The following is a 16,080-nucleotide window of genomic DNA, read 5'->3' on the forward strand; positions in this document are numbered from 1 at the left end:
GTGGTTCTATACTTAGCTTTCTGAGGAATTGCCAAACTGTCTTCCACAGCACCTGACTATTTTACATTGCCACCAGCTATGAATATTTCTATTTCTCCACATCCTCTCCAGCACAGTTATTTTCCTTTTTTTTTTTTAAATGGCAGCCATTCTAATGGGTATGAAATGGTATCTCATTGTGGTCCTGATTTATCTTTCCATGATGGCTAATGATATTGAGCATCTTTTCATGTGCTTTCTGGCCATTTGTTTATCTTCCTTGGAGAGATTTCTTTTGTTCATTTTTTAAATGGGTTGTTTGTCTTTCTGTTGTTAAATGGAAGGGTTTCATTAAATATTCTGGATATTAAGCCTTTATCAAATATTTGGTTTCCAAATATTTTCTACCATTGTGTAGATTTTCATTTTACTTTCATGATAAGGTCCTTGAAGAACAAAAGATTTAAATTTTGGCAAGGTTCCATTTATCTATTTTTTTTGTTACTTGTGTTTTGGGTGCAAACTGTAAGAAACCATTGTCAAATACAAGGTCCTGAAGATGTTTCACTATGTTTTCTTCCAGGAGTTTGATAGTTCTAACCCTGTATTTAGATCTTTTTCTTTTTTTTAAGATTTATTTTATTTATTTATTTCACCCCACCCCTCCTCATTGTTTGAGGCTGCTGTCTGCTCTCTGTGTCCATTTGCTGTGTGTTCTCTATATCTGCTCATCTTTTTAGGAGGCACCAGGAACTGAACCTAAGACCTGCCATATGGGAGAGAGGCACTCAATCACTTGAGCCACCTCAGCTCCCTGGTTTGTTGTGTCTCTCACTGTCTTTCCTCTTTGTGTCTCTGTTGTATCATCTTGTTGCATCAGCTTGCCTTCTCCAGGAGGTCCCAAATGAACTTGGGACCTCCCATGTGGTAGGCAGAAGCCCAATCACTTGAGCCACATCCACTGCCCACATTTATGTCTTTGATCAGTTTTGAGTGGATTTTTGTATTTTGTATATGGTATGAGTTAGGGGCTCTCATTCCTTCTCCTTCTTTTCCTTCCTTCTCCTTCCAAATGGAGATCCAGTTTTCCCAGCACCATTTGTTTAAGAGATTGTTCCTTCCCAATTGAGTGATCTTTGCCACCTTGTCAAAAAAAAAAGTTGGCCATCAAGGTAAGCATTGATTTCTGTGCCCTAAATTTGATTCCATTGCTTGATGTCTGTCCTTGTGCCAGTACTATGCTGTTTGGGATACTGTGGCTTTGTAATAAGTTTTAAGATCAGGAAGTGTGAGTGCTACAACTTCATTCTTCTTTTTCAAGATGGTTTAGCTATTCAGGGTCCCTTACCCTTCCATATAAATTTGACGACTGGCTTCTCCATTTCTGCAGTGGAGGCTCTTTGGAATTTTGAATGGAATTTCATTGAATCTATAAATTTCTTTGGGTAATATTGGTATATTAATGATATTTAGTTTTCCAATAGATAAACACAGAATATCTTTCCATTTATTTAGGTTGGCTTTAATTTCTTTTAGCAATGTTTTATGCTTTTCTTTTTTTTTTTATGCTTTTCTGTCCTTTACATCCTTAGTTTTATTCTTTACATCCTTGGTTAGTTTTATTCCTAGATATTTTCCTCCCCCCTCCCCTTGTTGTTTGTGCTCGCTGTCTGCTCTCTGTGTCCATTCGCTGTGTGTTCTTCCTTGTCTCCCTGTCTTTTTTCTTCTCATCTTTCTCTTTAGGGGGCACCAGGAACTGATTCTGGGACCTCTGATGTGGGAGAGAGGCACTCAATTGCCCGAGCCACCTCATCTCCCTGATCTGCTGCTTCTCTCTTCTCTGTGTCTCCTTTTTTTGTTGCATCACCTTGCTGCACCAGCTCTCTGCAGCATTGGATGCCAGCTCTCCGTGGTATGGGCCAGCTTGCCTTCACCAGGAGGCCCTGGGAATTAAACTGGAGCCTCCCATATGGTAGATGGGAGCCCAATTGCTTGAGCCACATCCACTTCCCTATTCCTAGATATTTGATTCTTTTAGTTGATGTTGTGAATGGAATGTTTTTCTTGATTTCTTGTTCTGCTTGTTCATTGCCTATTTATAAAAATACTACTGATTTAAGGTGTTGATCTTGTATCCTGCCACTTTGCTGAATTCATTTATTGACTTAGAAGTTTTGTTGTGGGGCTTTTAGGATTTTCTGTATATAGGATCTTATCATCTGCAAATAGAGAAAGTTTTGCTTCTTTGTTTTCAATTTGGATACCTTTTATTTAATTTTTCTTGCCTAACTGCTCTTGCAACAACTTCCAGTACAATGTTGATAAACAGAGGTAACAGTGGACATCCTTGTCATGTTCCTGATCTAAGAAGGAAAGCTTTCAGTCTTTCACTATTAATCAGGATGTTAGCTGTGGGCTCTCCATATATGCCTTTTATTATATTGAGGAACTTTCCTTCTACTCCTATGTTCTAAGTATTTTATCAAGAAAGGTTGCTGCATTTTCTCAAATGTCCTTTCTACATCAACTGGGATGAGCATGTGTTTTTCCCCCCTTCATTTGTTAATGTATATTACATTAATTTATTTTCTTATGTTGAACCAACCTTGCAACCAGGGATAAATCTCAGTTGATCATGGTGTATTATTCTTTTAAGATGCTGTTGGATTCAGTTTGCTAGGAATTTGTTGAGGATTTTTGCAACTATAATCATAAGAGATATTGTTCTGTAGTTTTCTTTTCTTGTGGTATCTTTATCTGGTTTTGGTATGAGGGTGATGTTGGCCTCATAGATGAATTAGGGAATGTTCTCTCCTCTTCAATTTTTTTGGAAGAGTTTGAGCAGAATTGGAGTTGTCTTCTTGGAATATTTGGTAGAATTCCCTTGTGAAGCCATCTGGTCCTGGGATTTTATTAGGAGTATTTTGATCACTGATTCAATCTCTTTACTAGCAATTGGTTTGTTGAGATCTTCTATTTCTTCTTTAGTCAATGTAGGCAATTTGTTAGTTTCTAAGAATTTGTCCCTTTCATCTAGGTTATCTAATTTATTGGCACACAGTTTATAGAATTCTCTTATAGTCCTGTTTATTTCAGTGGGGTCAGTAGTAATGGCTCCCTTTTCATTTCTGGTTTTTGTTATTTGTATCCTCTCTCTTTTTTCTGTTAGTTTAGTGACAGTTTTGTAATTTTAATGATCTTTTCAAAGAACAACTTTTGGTTTTGTTGATTCTATTGTTGCTGTTTTTTTCTACTTCATTTATTTCTGCTCTGATTTGTCATATCCTTCCTTCTGCTTACATTGGATTTAATTTGCCCTTCTTTTTCTACTTTTTCCAATTTTTTGAGCTTAGGTCTCTGATTTGAAGTCATTCTTTTTTAATGTAAGCATATAGAGCTATAAATTTCTCTTTCAGCACTTTGTTCACTGTATCCCATAAGTTTTCATATGTTGTATTTTCTTTTTTATTCGCCTCAAGATATCTCCTAATTCACTTCTGCTTCCTCTTTAACCCACTGGTTGTTTAAGAGTATGTTGATTGATTTACACATATTTGTGAATTCTCCTTGTCTCCCTCTGTTATTGATTTCTAGGTTAATTCTGTTATGTTTGGAGAATACACATCAGATGATTTTAATATTTTTGAAATTTTTTATACTTGTTCTGTGACCCATTATATTGTCTATCCTGGAGAATGGTCCATTTGTACTTGAGATTAAAGTGCATTCTGTTTTTGTTGGGTGAAGTGTGTTATATATCCCTGTTAGGTCTAGTTGGTTTAAGAGCATCATTCAAGTCTTGGACTTCCTTATTGATCTTCTGACTAGATGTTCTATCCATTATTGAGAGTAGCATGTTAAAGTCTCCTACTATTAATATAGAACCATTAACTTTTCCCTTCAAGTCTCTAAGTAATTACTTCATACATTTTGGGATTCTCCTGTAAGGTGCATAAATATTTATAATTACTACATCTTCCTATTGAATTTTCCCCTTTATCAGTATATAATGACAATCTTTGTACATTATAACTGGCTTTTACTTAAAGTCTATTTTATCTGATATTAGTATAGCCACCTCAGCTCATTTTTTATTATTACTTGCATGGTATATTTTCCTCCATATTTTCTCTATCAACCTACTTATATCATTGAATTTAAGGTGAGTCTCTTGCAAACAGCATATATGTGGGTCATGCTTTTTATCTAGTCTACTGACTAGAGAGTTTAATCCATTTACATTTAAAGTCTGTACTGATAATATGAGACTTTATTCTGTCATTTTGCTAGTTAGACTTGTAAGTTTTATGCCTCTTTTGTCCCTCACTTCTGTTAAAGCCTACATTTATATTTATTTGCTTTTTTGTGTTATACTATATTGAAAGCCTTCTTATTTCTATATGAATATATTTTCAATCTATTTTCTTCATGATTACCATAGAGTTAAAATTTACCATCCTAAATATATAAAATCATATTTGGTTTGATGCCAGTTTAACTTCAATAGTACGCACATATACTTTTCCTATGCCATTCTGTCTCCCCACTATTTTTGGTACTTGTTACCATTTATATCTTTGACATTGTATGACATTAATGATAAAAAAGTAAGATTTATCATCACTTTTTATGCACTTGCATTTTAGCACCAGTAATAAGTAAAAAGTGGAATTATATACCAAACAATATACTACAATAATACTAGCATTTATTATTATCCAAATGGCTATATTTAACAGTTTTTTTCTGGGGTACATAGATCCAAACACCAAATAAATATCACAAGTCTTTATTTCTTTATGTTGCTTTGAACCACTGGCTACTGTACTTTACGTCCAGTCTGAAGAACTCCCTTTAGCATTACTTGTAGGGCAGGTCTAGTGGTGATGACCCTCAGCTTTTACTTATCTGAGAATGTCTTTATCTTTCCCTCATTTTTGAAAGAGAATCTTGCCAGATATAAGATTCTTGACTGGCTGTTGTTTTCCTTCAGCACTTTAAGTATTTTAACCCACTGCCTTCTTGCCTCCATGGTTTCTGATGAAAAACTGGCACTCAGTTCTAATATTACTTCTTGTAAATAACATACCTGGTTCTCTCTTGCAGTTTTCAGAATTTCTCCTTGTCTTTTGCATTTGATAGTGTAATCAATATATGATGGAGTGTATTATTCTACATTTTTATCCTGTTTGGTGTTCTCTGAGCTTCTTGGATGTGCATATTCACATCTTTTGCTAAGGTTGGAAAATTCTCTGTCATTATTTCTTTGACTGGTCCTTGTGCTACTTTCTCTGTTTCTTCTCCTTCTGGTACTCCCATAATGTGTATATTTGTCAGTCGATGGTTTCCATAGCTGTCTTAGGCTATTTTCACTTTTAATATTTCTTTCTCCTTCTGCTCCACAGCCTAACTCATTTCAAATACCACTTTGAATTCACTTATTCTTTCTTCTGCCAGCTCCAATCTTTTCTTGAAACCTTCCTGGGCATTTTTCATTTCAGTTATTGTGTTCTTCAATTCCACTAGGTCTGTTTGGTTCTTTTTCAAAATTTCTTTCTCTTTACTTAGACTCTCATATTGTTCACTCATTGATTTCCTAGTACCCTTTAATTTCCTTCATCTCCTTGAGCATTTTTAGATCATTTTTAAAAGGTTTTGCTTGGTACGTCCACATTCTCACCTTCTTCGTTGATGTTTTATGTATTTTTATTTTCTTCCTTTGGATGGACCATAATTTCCTGTTTCTTTGGTTTATACTCTTTTTTTTTTTTTTTTTTTTTACAGACCATTATTAAACTTTACTACAGGACAATCTCACACACAAAAAGTCCAGAAGAATGTAAAAAGGAGTTTTTCTTGTTTGTTTGTGTTTGTTTGTTTTTTGGTTCAGGTTTGAAAGTAGCTCCTCATCATGAAGGGTTCTGAGGCAATATGGATGTTTCAGTGACTCCTTCAGTTTTTCTTTCTTCTTAGTTCTTTTTTTTAAAGAGTTTTAAATCTTTTTATAGCAAATTTCAATTTTTTGAAACATATTAATAAAGCATACAATTTGTTCAAAGTGTAAAATCCATGGTATTTGGTATAATCACATAGTGTGCATTCATCACTTCAATCATTATTAGAGCATTTCTATCATTCCAATAATATTAAACAAACAAAAAAACTCATCACCTCTCAATCTCTCTGTGCTTCCCTTGCTGTACATTGCCACTATTCTATTTCTGTCTCTCTAGTTTATTTGTATTTATATTTTTAAACACAATCATATATGAACTATCACCCATATTCATATTTTGTATGAAGTTTCACTACATTGTACAGTCCCGTGTTACATTTTTTAGTTTTCTGTCTATTAATATCATGTCTTTAGATGTTCCCTTTCAATTACTATAATACCCATATAACATGTTACTCATTACAAACATTATGATGTGCTTTCACCTTTTCTATTCATTTCCAAAGATTTACAAACAACTTTTTTACTAATTCTGCATGTATTAATTGTCAGTTTTTCATTCTCTACCCTCATTCTATATCTAGTGACCTATATTTTAATTATTAATTCCATGAGTTTTCACAATATATTTAGTTCATAATAGCACACTCATACAGTATTTGTACTTTTGTGTCTGGCTTTTCAACATAATGCCCTACAGGTTCATCCATGTTGTCATATGCTGCACTACTTCATTTCTTCTTAACTCTGCATAATATTCCATCATGTGTATACACCATAATTTGTTTATTCATTCATTGGTTGATGGACACCTAGGCTGTTTCCATCTTTTGGCAATCATGAATATCAGTGCTATGAATATTTGTGTGCAGATGTCTGTTTGTGTCAACTGCTCTCAGTTCTTCTGGGTATATACCTAGAAGTAGTATTACCAGGTCATATGGCAAGTCTCTATTCAACTTCCTTAGGAACTGCCAAACAGTTCTCCACAGTGGCTGTATCATTTTATATTCCCACCAAGAGTGAATAAGTGTTCCCATTTCTCCTCATTCTCTCCAACACGTAGTTCTTTTTTTTTACTTTTTAATAGTAGCGATTCTAATAGGTGTGAGATGATATCTTATTGTAGTTCTGATTTGCATTTCCCTAATTGCTAATACTGTTGAACATTTTTTCATGTGTTTTTTTGCCATTCGTATTTCTATTTTGGACAAATGTCTATTCAACTCTTTTGACTACTTTTTAATTGGACCATTTGTCTTTTTATTGTTGAGTTGTAGTATCCCTTTATGTATCATGGATATTAAACCCTTTTCAGATATGTAATTTCCAAATATTTTCTCCCATTGAGTCAGCTGCCTTTTTATATCTTTGACAAGTCCTTTGGGGTGCAAAACATTTTGAGGATTCATTTATCTATTTTTTCTTTTGTTGCTCATGCCTTGGATATAAGATTTTAAGAAACTACCACCTACTACAAGATCCTGATGATATTTTACTATATTTTCTTCCAGGAGTTTTATGGTTGTCCCTTTTATATTTAGGTCTTTGATCCATTATGAGTTAATTTTTGTATAAGGTGCAATATAGGGTCCTCTTTCTTTCTTTTGGATATGGATATTCAGTTCTCCTAGCACCATTTGTTGAATAGACTGTTCTGGCCCAGCTGGGAGGACTTGATAGCCTCGTCAAAAATCACTTGACCTGTAGATATGAAGGTCTATTTCTGAGTTCTTGATTTGCTTTCATTCATCAATATCTCTGTCTTTATGCCAGTACCATGCTGGTCTTACTACTGTAGCTAAGTAACATGCTTAACATCAGGAAGTGAGAGTTCTCCAACTTTGTTATTCTTTTTTAAACATTTTTGGCTATTTGGGGCTCTTTACCCTTCAAATAAATTTGATAATTGGCTTTATCATTTGTGTAAAAAATGCTGTTGGGATTTTTATTGGTGTTGCATTGAATCTGTAGATCAGTTTGAGCAGAATTGATGTCTTAAAAATATTCAGTCTTCCAGTCCATGAACATAGAATATAAGTCTTCTTTGGCTTATTTTACCAATGTTTTGTAGTTTTCTCAATACAGGTCCTTTATATCCTTGATTAAAGTTATTTCTAAATATTTGATTGTTTTAGTTGCTATTATAAGTGGAATTATTTTCTGATTTCCTCTTCAGATGACACTCCAGTAGTGTGTAGAAATGCTACTGATTTTTGTGTATTAATTTTGTATCCCACCACTTTGCTGAACTCATCTGTTAATTCTACTAGCTTTGTTGTGAATTTTTCAGGATTTTCTAGATAGAGGGTCATATCATCAGCAAACAGTGAAAGCTTTACTTCTTTCTTTCCTATTTGGGTGTCTTTTATTTCTTTATGTAGTCTAATGCTCTAGCGCAAACTTCCAGCAGAATATTGAATTGCAGAGGTGACAGTGGGTATACTTGTCTTGTTCCTGACCTCATGGGAGAGCTTTCATTCTTTTACTCTTGAGTACAATGCTAGCTGTAGGTTTATCATATATGCACTTTACCATTTTGAGAAAATTCATTTCTATTCCTAGTGTCTATTGTAGTGTTTTTATCAAGAAAGGATGTTGTATTTTCAAATGCCTTTTTTGCATCAATTGAGAGCATGATGTGATTTTTCTTCTTCAATTTATTAATGTGGCTTTTTAGAATAATTGATTTTCTTGTTTTGAATCACTCTTGCATGCCTGGGATAAAACCCACTTGATTGTAGGGTATAATTCTTTTAATTATCTTTGGATTCAGTTTGCAATATTTTGCTGAGGATTTTTAAATCTATGTTCATTACAGATACTGGTCTGTAATTTTCTTTTTTCATGTATCTTTATCTGGTTTTGGTATTAGGGAGATTTTGGCCTCATAGAATAAGTTTGATAGCATTCTTTCCTGTTCTATTTTTTGGAAGAGCTTGAGCAAGATTGATATTAGATCATCTTTGAATGATTGTTGGATTTCACCTGTGAAGCCATCTAGTCCTGGCCTTTTCATCTTTGGGAAGTTTTTGATGACTGTTTCGATCTCTTGTGATTGGTTTGTTGAGGTATTCTATTTCTTCTAGGGTCAGTGTAGTTTGTCCATGTGTTTCTAGGAACTTGTCCAACTTTTCTACATTGTGTAGTTTTTGGCACAAAGTTGTTTAAAGTATCTTCTTATGATCTCTCATTACTATGGAGCCAGTGGCAATGTACCTCCTCTTATTCCTGATTTTATTTGTGTCTTCTCTCTTTTTTTCTTGGTTAGACTAGCTAAGGGTTTGTTGATTTTATTGATCTTCTTGAATGAGAAACCTTTGGTTTTGTTGATTCTCATTATTGTTTTTTGTTCTCAATTTCATTTATTTCTGTTCTGATTTTTACTATTTCTCTCCTTTTGTTTGGTTTAGGATTAGTTTGCTGTTCTTTTTCTAGTTCATTCAGGTGTGCAGTTACATCTTCAATTTTAGTTCTTTGTTCTTTTTAATCTAAGCATAGAGGACTACATATTTCCCTCAGCACTGCCTTTGTGGTGTCCCATAGGTTTTGATATATTGTGTTCCCATTTTCATTTGTCTCAAGATATTTACTGAATTCTCTTGCAATTTCTTCTTTCACACTGATTAAGAGTTTGTTGTTTAATATCCATGTATTTATATATTTTCCCTCTTTCCATCCATTATTGATTTCCAACTATGTTCTGTTATGATCAGAGAAAGTGTTTTGTATAATTTCAATCTTTTTAAGTTTATTGAGACCTGACTTGTGACCCAAGATATGGTCTGTCCTGGAGAAGGATCCATGAGTGCTTGAAAGGAATGTATATCCTGCTATTTTGGGGTGTAATGTTCTGTAGATGTCTGTTAGGTCTAGTTCATTTATCCTATTATTCAAGATCTCTGTGTCCTTATTTATCCTCTGTTCAGATATTCTATCCAATACTGACAGTGGTGTATTGAAATCTCCAACTAATATTGTAAAATACATCTATTTATCTCTTCAATTTTGCCAGTGTATACCTCAGGTATCTTGAGGCATGCAGGTTAGGTGCATAAATCTTTATTATAGGTATTTCTTCTTGGTGAATTGCCCCTATTATTAATATATAGTGGCCTTCTTCTTCCCTTACAACAGTTTTGCATTTAAAATCTATTTCTTCTGATATTGGTATCACTACTCCAGGACTTTTATTGATTACTATTTCGATGGATATCTTTTCCCAAACTTTCACTTTCAACCTGGTTGTATCCTTACATCTGAGGTGAGTCTCTTGTAGACAGTGTATAGATGGCTCATATTTTTTATCCATTCTATCAGTCTATGTCTTTTCATCAGGGCATTCAAGCCATTAACATTCAATGTTACTACAGTAAAGGCATTACCTACTTCTTCCATTTTGTCCTCTGGCTTTCCATTGTTGTATCTTACTAGTATCTGTCTTTTTACCATTTAATTTACCTTTCCTAATAACCTTCATTTCTATACTCTCTATACTCTTCTCCAAGTCTTTGCCCTGGTTTTTCCTTTCAGGCTGAAGCACTCCCTTTGGTGTCTTTTGTAATTCTTCTGGAAACATATTTTCTCAGTTTTTGTTGGTCTATGAAGACCTTAAACTCACTTTCAATTTTGAAGGACAGTTTTTCCAGATACAGAATTCTTGGCTGATAGTTTTCCTCTTTCAGTACCTTAAATACATCATCCCACTTTCTTCTTGCCTCCATGGTTTCTGAGGAGAGATCAGCACTCAATCTTATTGAGGTTCCCGTGTATGTGATGCTTTGTTTTTCTCTTGCTATTTTCAGAATACTCTCTTTATCTCTGATATTTGTTATTCTGAATAGTAGGTGTCTCAGAGAAGATCTATTCATATTTATTTTGTTTAGGGTGTGTTGTCCTTCCTGGATATTGATATTTTTGTCTTTCAGAAAGTTTGGGAAGTTTTTGGTCATTATTTCCTCAAATATTCTTTCTGTTCCCCTCCACTGTCTTCTCCTTCTGGGACACAGGTAATGCAATGTTTGTGCATTTCCCTTTGTCATTCAATTCCCTGAGACCCTCTTACATTTTTTCCATTCTTTTCTCTTTCTGTTCTACTGTGTTTTCCAGTTTAGATTTTCTGTCCTCAAAATTTGTCTTTAAGCAATTCAAATCTGCACTTACTTCTAATGTAAGTGCTTCTAATGTATTTTAAATCTCATCCATTGTGTCCTTCATTCCCACAAACTCTTGTACTGTTCTCCGTAGGCTTTCAAATTGGTGTTTATGCTCAGCCAGCATCTTCTTTATCTCTTTATTCATATTTATCTTTGATTCTTTGAATTTATTTAAGAAATTTGGGTGACTACCATTATTAGTTGTCTTAAACCTTGTGTCTCATCAGAATATTTGGTTTGTTCCTTTGGCAGGGCCATCTCTTCCTGTTTACTAGTATAGCTTGTAATTTTTTGCTGATGTCTGGGTATCTGAATATGTTGGTAAATTTACACTGATGGCCAATTCCTCTCTGTTGTCTAGTGTTTGTTGTTTGTTTGCTTTTTTTCCACAGCTTTTCTTTGATTTTTAGTTCAACTTATTATAAGTTTTTAAAATTGCCCAACTTAAGTCATCAAAGTTGGGCCAGGGACTTACTAATGATTTTCTCCCAGGGGTGGGGCTGAAGAGAAACCTAACAGCAGTTTTTCTCCTTGCAATTTCCTGGCTGGCCAGCAGATGGTGCTCATTGGGGAGCCTTTCCATGGAGGTGTTTCTTTCAATCTCTGCCTCCAGTCTTTCTGATCTTGCCAAAACCAAGAGTCAAATCAGGCTCTGCTGGCCAAATTCACTGAAAAGAAGCCTTCTGATTTCCCCATCCTTTTCCCTTTTAACAGCTGAAAGGGAAGAAGACATTTGTTCCCCTCTCAGTCAGCTGCAGGGAACCAGGGGTTTTATCCTGGCTGAATGTCTTTAGGGTGGGGGTTAGAAATTCACATTTGTTGTTTTGGGTTCTTCACCTCTGTCCCTCATCCACCTGGGAATTGTGCGGCACTGTCCTGGTCTGCTGACCCCAAAAGCAGAACCCTCGGACAGCTTTGGTTCTTTCTCCATTGTTTTTGTGAGAGTTGAGCCCTGCCTGCTTACTCTGATGCCATGTTACTGGGACTCTGTCTTGTACTCTTTTGTTGTACAGTGTACATTTTAGTATTTTTAAATCTTAACTCTGGGATTTACAACCTGGGATGTCTTTCTTGGTTTTATAACCAGCTGGTGATAAGACAGAGATTTTCTTGAGCTTCAGTCCTCCTATCAGGAAGGCCTGCCCAAGGAGAATGCAGTGTGCAAGGTTTTCTCTGTTTTCTGGGACTCTGTGTTGTCCTGGGCTTTTGCTTGTTAGTTGTTTTGGAGTTCTCCTGTTTATATGAGTTTGGTTTCCCCCCCTGTTTTCTAGGAGATAGATATCCTTCTCCTAGATATTTGAAGCTGGTAGGCCTTTGTCCCTGACTGTCTGCCTCTATAATTTTTACACTCCCTTCATTTTCTCAAGCTGCTTTTGCCTGGAGGACAAATTCTGGGAGAAGGGTCACCCCATAGAGGACTTTCCGAACTCAGTCTTTCCCAGACGAAACAGTGCTAGGGACCTATGAAGAGGATGCAGACTGGATCCGAAGTGTCCTGGGGAGGGGATCAGGAACGGCGCCAAAATCCTCTCCAATGGCTCCCCATAGCTGAGTTTTCCTGGTCTGCCCAGTGAATGAAGTCCTTCAGCTAAGTGTTCCAGCAGCCCTGAGGAGTTTTAAATCTCTACCATATCTGCCCCTATCTCAGAAGGGTTGAAACAATGGCTGCCACCACCTTTGTCCAGGGTGGACTGAAACAATAGCTGCCCTCAGAGCCAGCACCCAATCATCTGAATTTGCTAATCAAAAGTCATGATCTGTGATTGGCCATGACCACCCCTGTTCTTGGGGAAGAGGATTTTTATGTCCCTCTCTGTCACCAGCAAGCTAGTCAGGGGCTGGACTGCATGGCATCCAACTGCAATAGTGGGTAATAGATGCCAGAAGCCCCCATGCAGAGAGAGCAATTTACAAGTCTTTACTGTAATTTCTCAATCTCTTCATGATGCTCTTTCCTGTGTGCTGTACAGTAGTGTTCTTCTGGTCTCTGGAGTTTCAAAATAGCTGTTTCAGACAATTCTCTGTTTAATAGTTGTTTTGGTGAAGGGCTGAGTCTTGGAGTTTCCTACTCTGCCATCTTCCCCAGAAGGTCCCCCTCATTGTTTCCTAGCACAGTTGATGTCACCATGTTCTGAAGACCCTGAATCAACCATCAGCACAGGACACTGACTCATCTTCCCTTCTGGGAGCATTAATATGAGGTGATCACATCAGGTTTACCATCCCACGAATGATTTCACAAAGCTGACTGTGTCTCTGCCCAGTATGTCCTGAAAAGTGCCACCCCTTTTCATCAAATGTACCATTATATTTAAGTCAATGATATCACCTTAAGTCAGGGGAAAAAAAAAAGATATCCTACCCTGAACCCAAATTTAAATCATTTTAGGCTAAAATGAGTGGTTGGCAAGAACTTAACCACACATGCCAGCCATTATGCATTCTAAAAGTTCTTTCTGCCAAGTATTACTCTGAGAACCTATCCAACCTGCCTAAGAGAAGATTTGTGGCTAAAAATAAATACATATATAGACAGTGTATACACTGTAAGTACCCAAAATTTTAAGTGCAAACCCTTAGGGTTTGGGGAAATTTTAATGTCTTTCTCATTAAAAGTATCAACATTTCCATTTTAACTTGAAGTTTGGGGGAACATTATGGTATTTTGCTAATTACTTTTTTCCGTAAGTGGATTTACTATTAAGGATAGGGATCTTTTATACATCTAGTGATAATTACAATTAACTCTTTCAACAGCCAGAAGCCTATTTCAGTGTTTATAATACACTGGGATTCAAGTTTAAGTCAATATTTGAATAAATAAATGTCTTAAGAGGAAAGAGCCAAAGCTTATTGAAAATATTTGTATAGGTGTCGTTCAATGCTCATGTATGAATCTCAGGGAAAAGCCACAAAAACTTTTGCTATTCTGGCAACGGATATTAATTTGCTCATTAGTCAAGAATTTCAGAATACTTTTCAAACATATTCTCAAGCAGACACAGGCAGGCCCCAAGACAGGAACACCTGATTTATGGATGCCTGTGGATGAGAGGCCACTGTACTGGAAACTCCTTCCTGCCACAACAGAACGGACCTTACTTGCCATGGCCCCTGGAGCAGGGGTTGAGTCCTTTTATACCTACATGGTTTTAGTGGCTGAAGTTTAGAGGAGATGGCTTCCTAGCATTCTGTTCCTCCACTCTTCTCAGAAAATAATGTTGAAGTTCACTGATTTATAAGGCAGAAGGCATCCAGCTGGAGGATTTTTTTCCAAACTATAAACACCATCACTTACCTCCACAAGATTCTGAAAGGTTCCCTGTTATGAATCATTAAATCAGAACCGCTGTTACAGAGGTAGGATGCTGATTATGTTTTGGTCCCAGACTATCCTGCAATTACAGTGTAACTGAAGAACAGGACACCTGCAGAAGGATTTCCTATTACTGTATTTGTCATTACAAAATACAAATTTCAGCACCCATACATGCTAAATAGAAAAGTAGATTATGGTGTGCTTGTCTAGGAGTTAGCCATTGTGGCTAAAATTAATTCTACAGAAAAATATACTCCAGGCTTGAAACAAATAAGTTCTGTTAATGAGTTTGGATCTGCTTATACTGGCTTAGGGGAAGTATAAGCCTTGTAAGAATGGGGCGTTACACTGGTGCTGGTTTAAAGAAGACATAAAACTAAGATAAACTGGAGCAAAATAAACTGAATTCTCTAACAAACCTACGCTTGCAAAAAGAAAATTCTTGAATGATGTTAAATGCCACCTCCACATTCATTCTATACCTTCAAAATCTGGGCTTTAAAAATGTAAAGTAAAAATGAGGATGATATAGTACACAGTGAACCCTTTAAATCATGGACTTTAGTTAAATTATGGATTTTAGTTAATAGTATAATGACAAAAATGCTATCATCAATTGTTACAGGTGTTCCACAACAATGCAAGGTGTTGGTGGTGGAGTAGTATATGGGAATCCTGTATTTCATGCTTCTCTTAAAAGAAAAATTAAGTAAAAATCAAGGTGAGATCTCTTGGGTGAGTGGGATGGAGAGAGATCAGGCCTCTTTATCTCTAATAGTAGTGCTATGATTTAGCACATTTAACATATTTCTAGGAACATGGAGAATTTTCATCCTACCTGGACTCCAGTGAGTTCCCCTCAGAAGTTAGGTGACTTAAGACTGGAGGACAGGGCAGCAAAGACTGCTTACCAGAGAGGAGGGAGAAAAGCTGAGAAGGGAGGCATTTGGGAAGGCTAAAACTTTTGAGGTTCTTAAGACTCTGTCCTAGGTCCAAGGTTCATCTCTCACTCCTTTCCCTGTATACTCTTTGCACCAATGATTTTGGAACTGCTCCCTGTGCCCTATGAGTTCTAGCACTCATTCATACTCTGTCTCTCTCTCCGTCTCTGTTTCACTTTCTTCTCTGTGCCTGGATAATTCCCATTCATTCCTTGGTTTAGCTGTTAATTCCTTAGGGAGACCCTCTATGATACCCTAGATTAAGGTAGGTTTCCCTTTTTTTCATTCCCATAACATCTTAGACTTTTCCCTTTTGAAACATGTTTGTAAGAATTTGTTTTACGTATGTCTTTCTGGATAAGCTGCACACTACGTGCAGTATGTCTTTTTCCCTAGTGCCTGGCAGAGGTCCTTAGTAAGTAGTCATTGAGGAAATTGTTGAAAAACTAAAGAACACATGAACAAGATAATATACCACATGGAAATATTTCCAAGTGAGCTTCAGCACGGGTAGAAAATGGTTACAATACCACAGGGTATGTGTGGTATGTTACTACTAAATTCTTAAGTTAGGGATTTTTTAGGGTAAGAAAAAGGAGAGAGGAATTATGGTTCCTAGGAAGCATAGCCCTAAAAAGAACATTCCCACTTACCATTACTTTAATTTGTTTTAGTCATGTTATTAAAAATTATTTTTTGAACTTTTAAATAACTTTAAAGAATAGCATG

The 16,080-nt window shown here is 36.0% G+C and overlaps 1 protein-coding gene across 2 annotated transcripts in view; it reads right to left on the reverse strand.

Moving 5' to 3' along the window:
* Positions 1–16,080, reverse strand: part of SHC4 (SHC adaptor protein 4) — a 136,396-nt gene that overhangs the window by 17,322 nt on the left and 102,994 nt on the right. The gene's annotated exons all lie outside the window — the stretch shown is intronic.

This window comes from Dasypus novemcinctus, chromosome 3 (assembly GCF_030445035.2).
Source record: "Dasypus novemcinctus isolate mDasNov1 chromosome 3, mDasNov1.1.hap2, whole genome shotgun sequence".
Classification (NCBI taxonomy): Eukaryota; Metazoa; Chordata; class Mammalia; order Cingulata; family Dasypodidae; genus Dasypus; species Dasypus novemcinctus.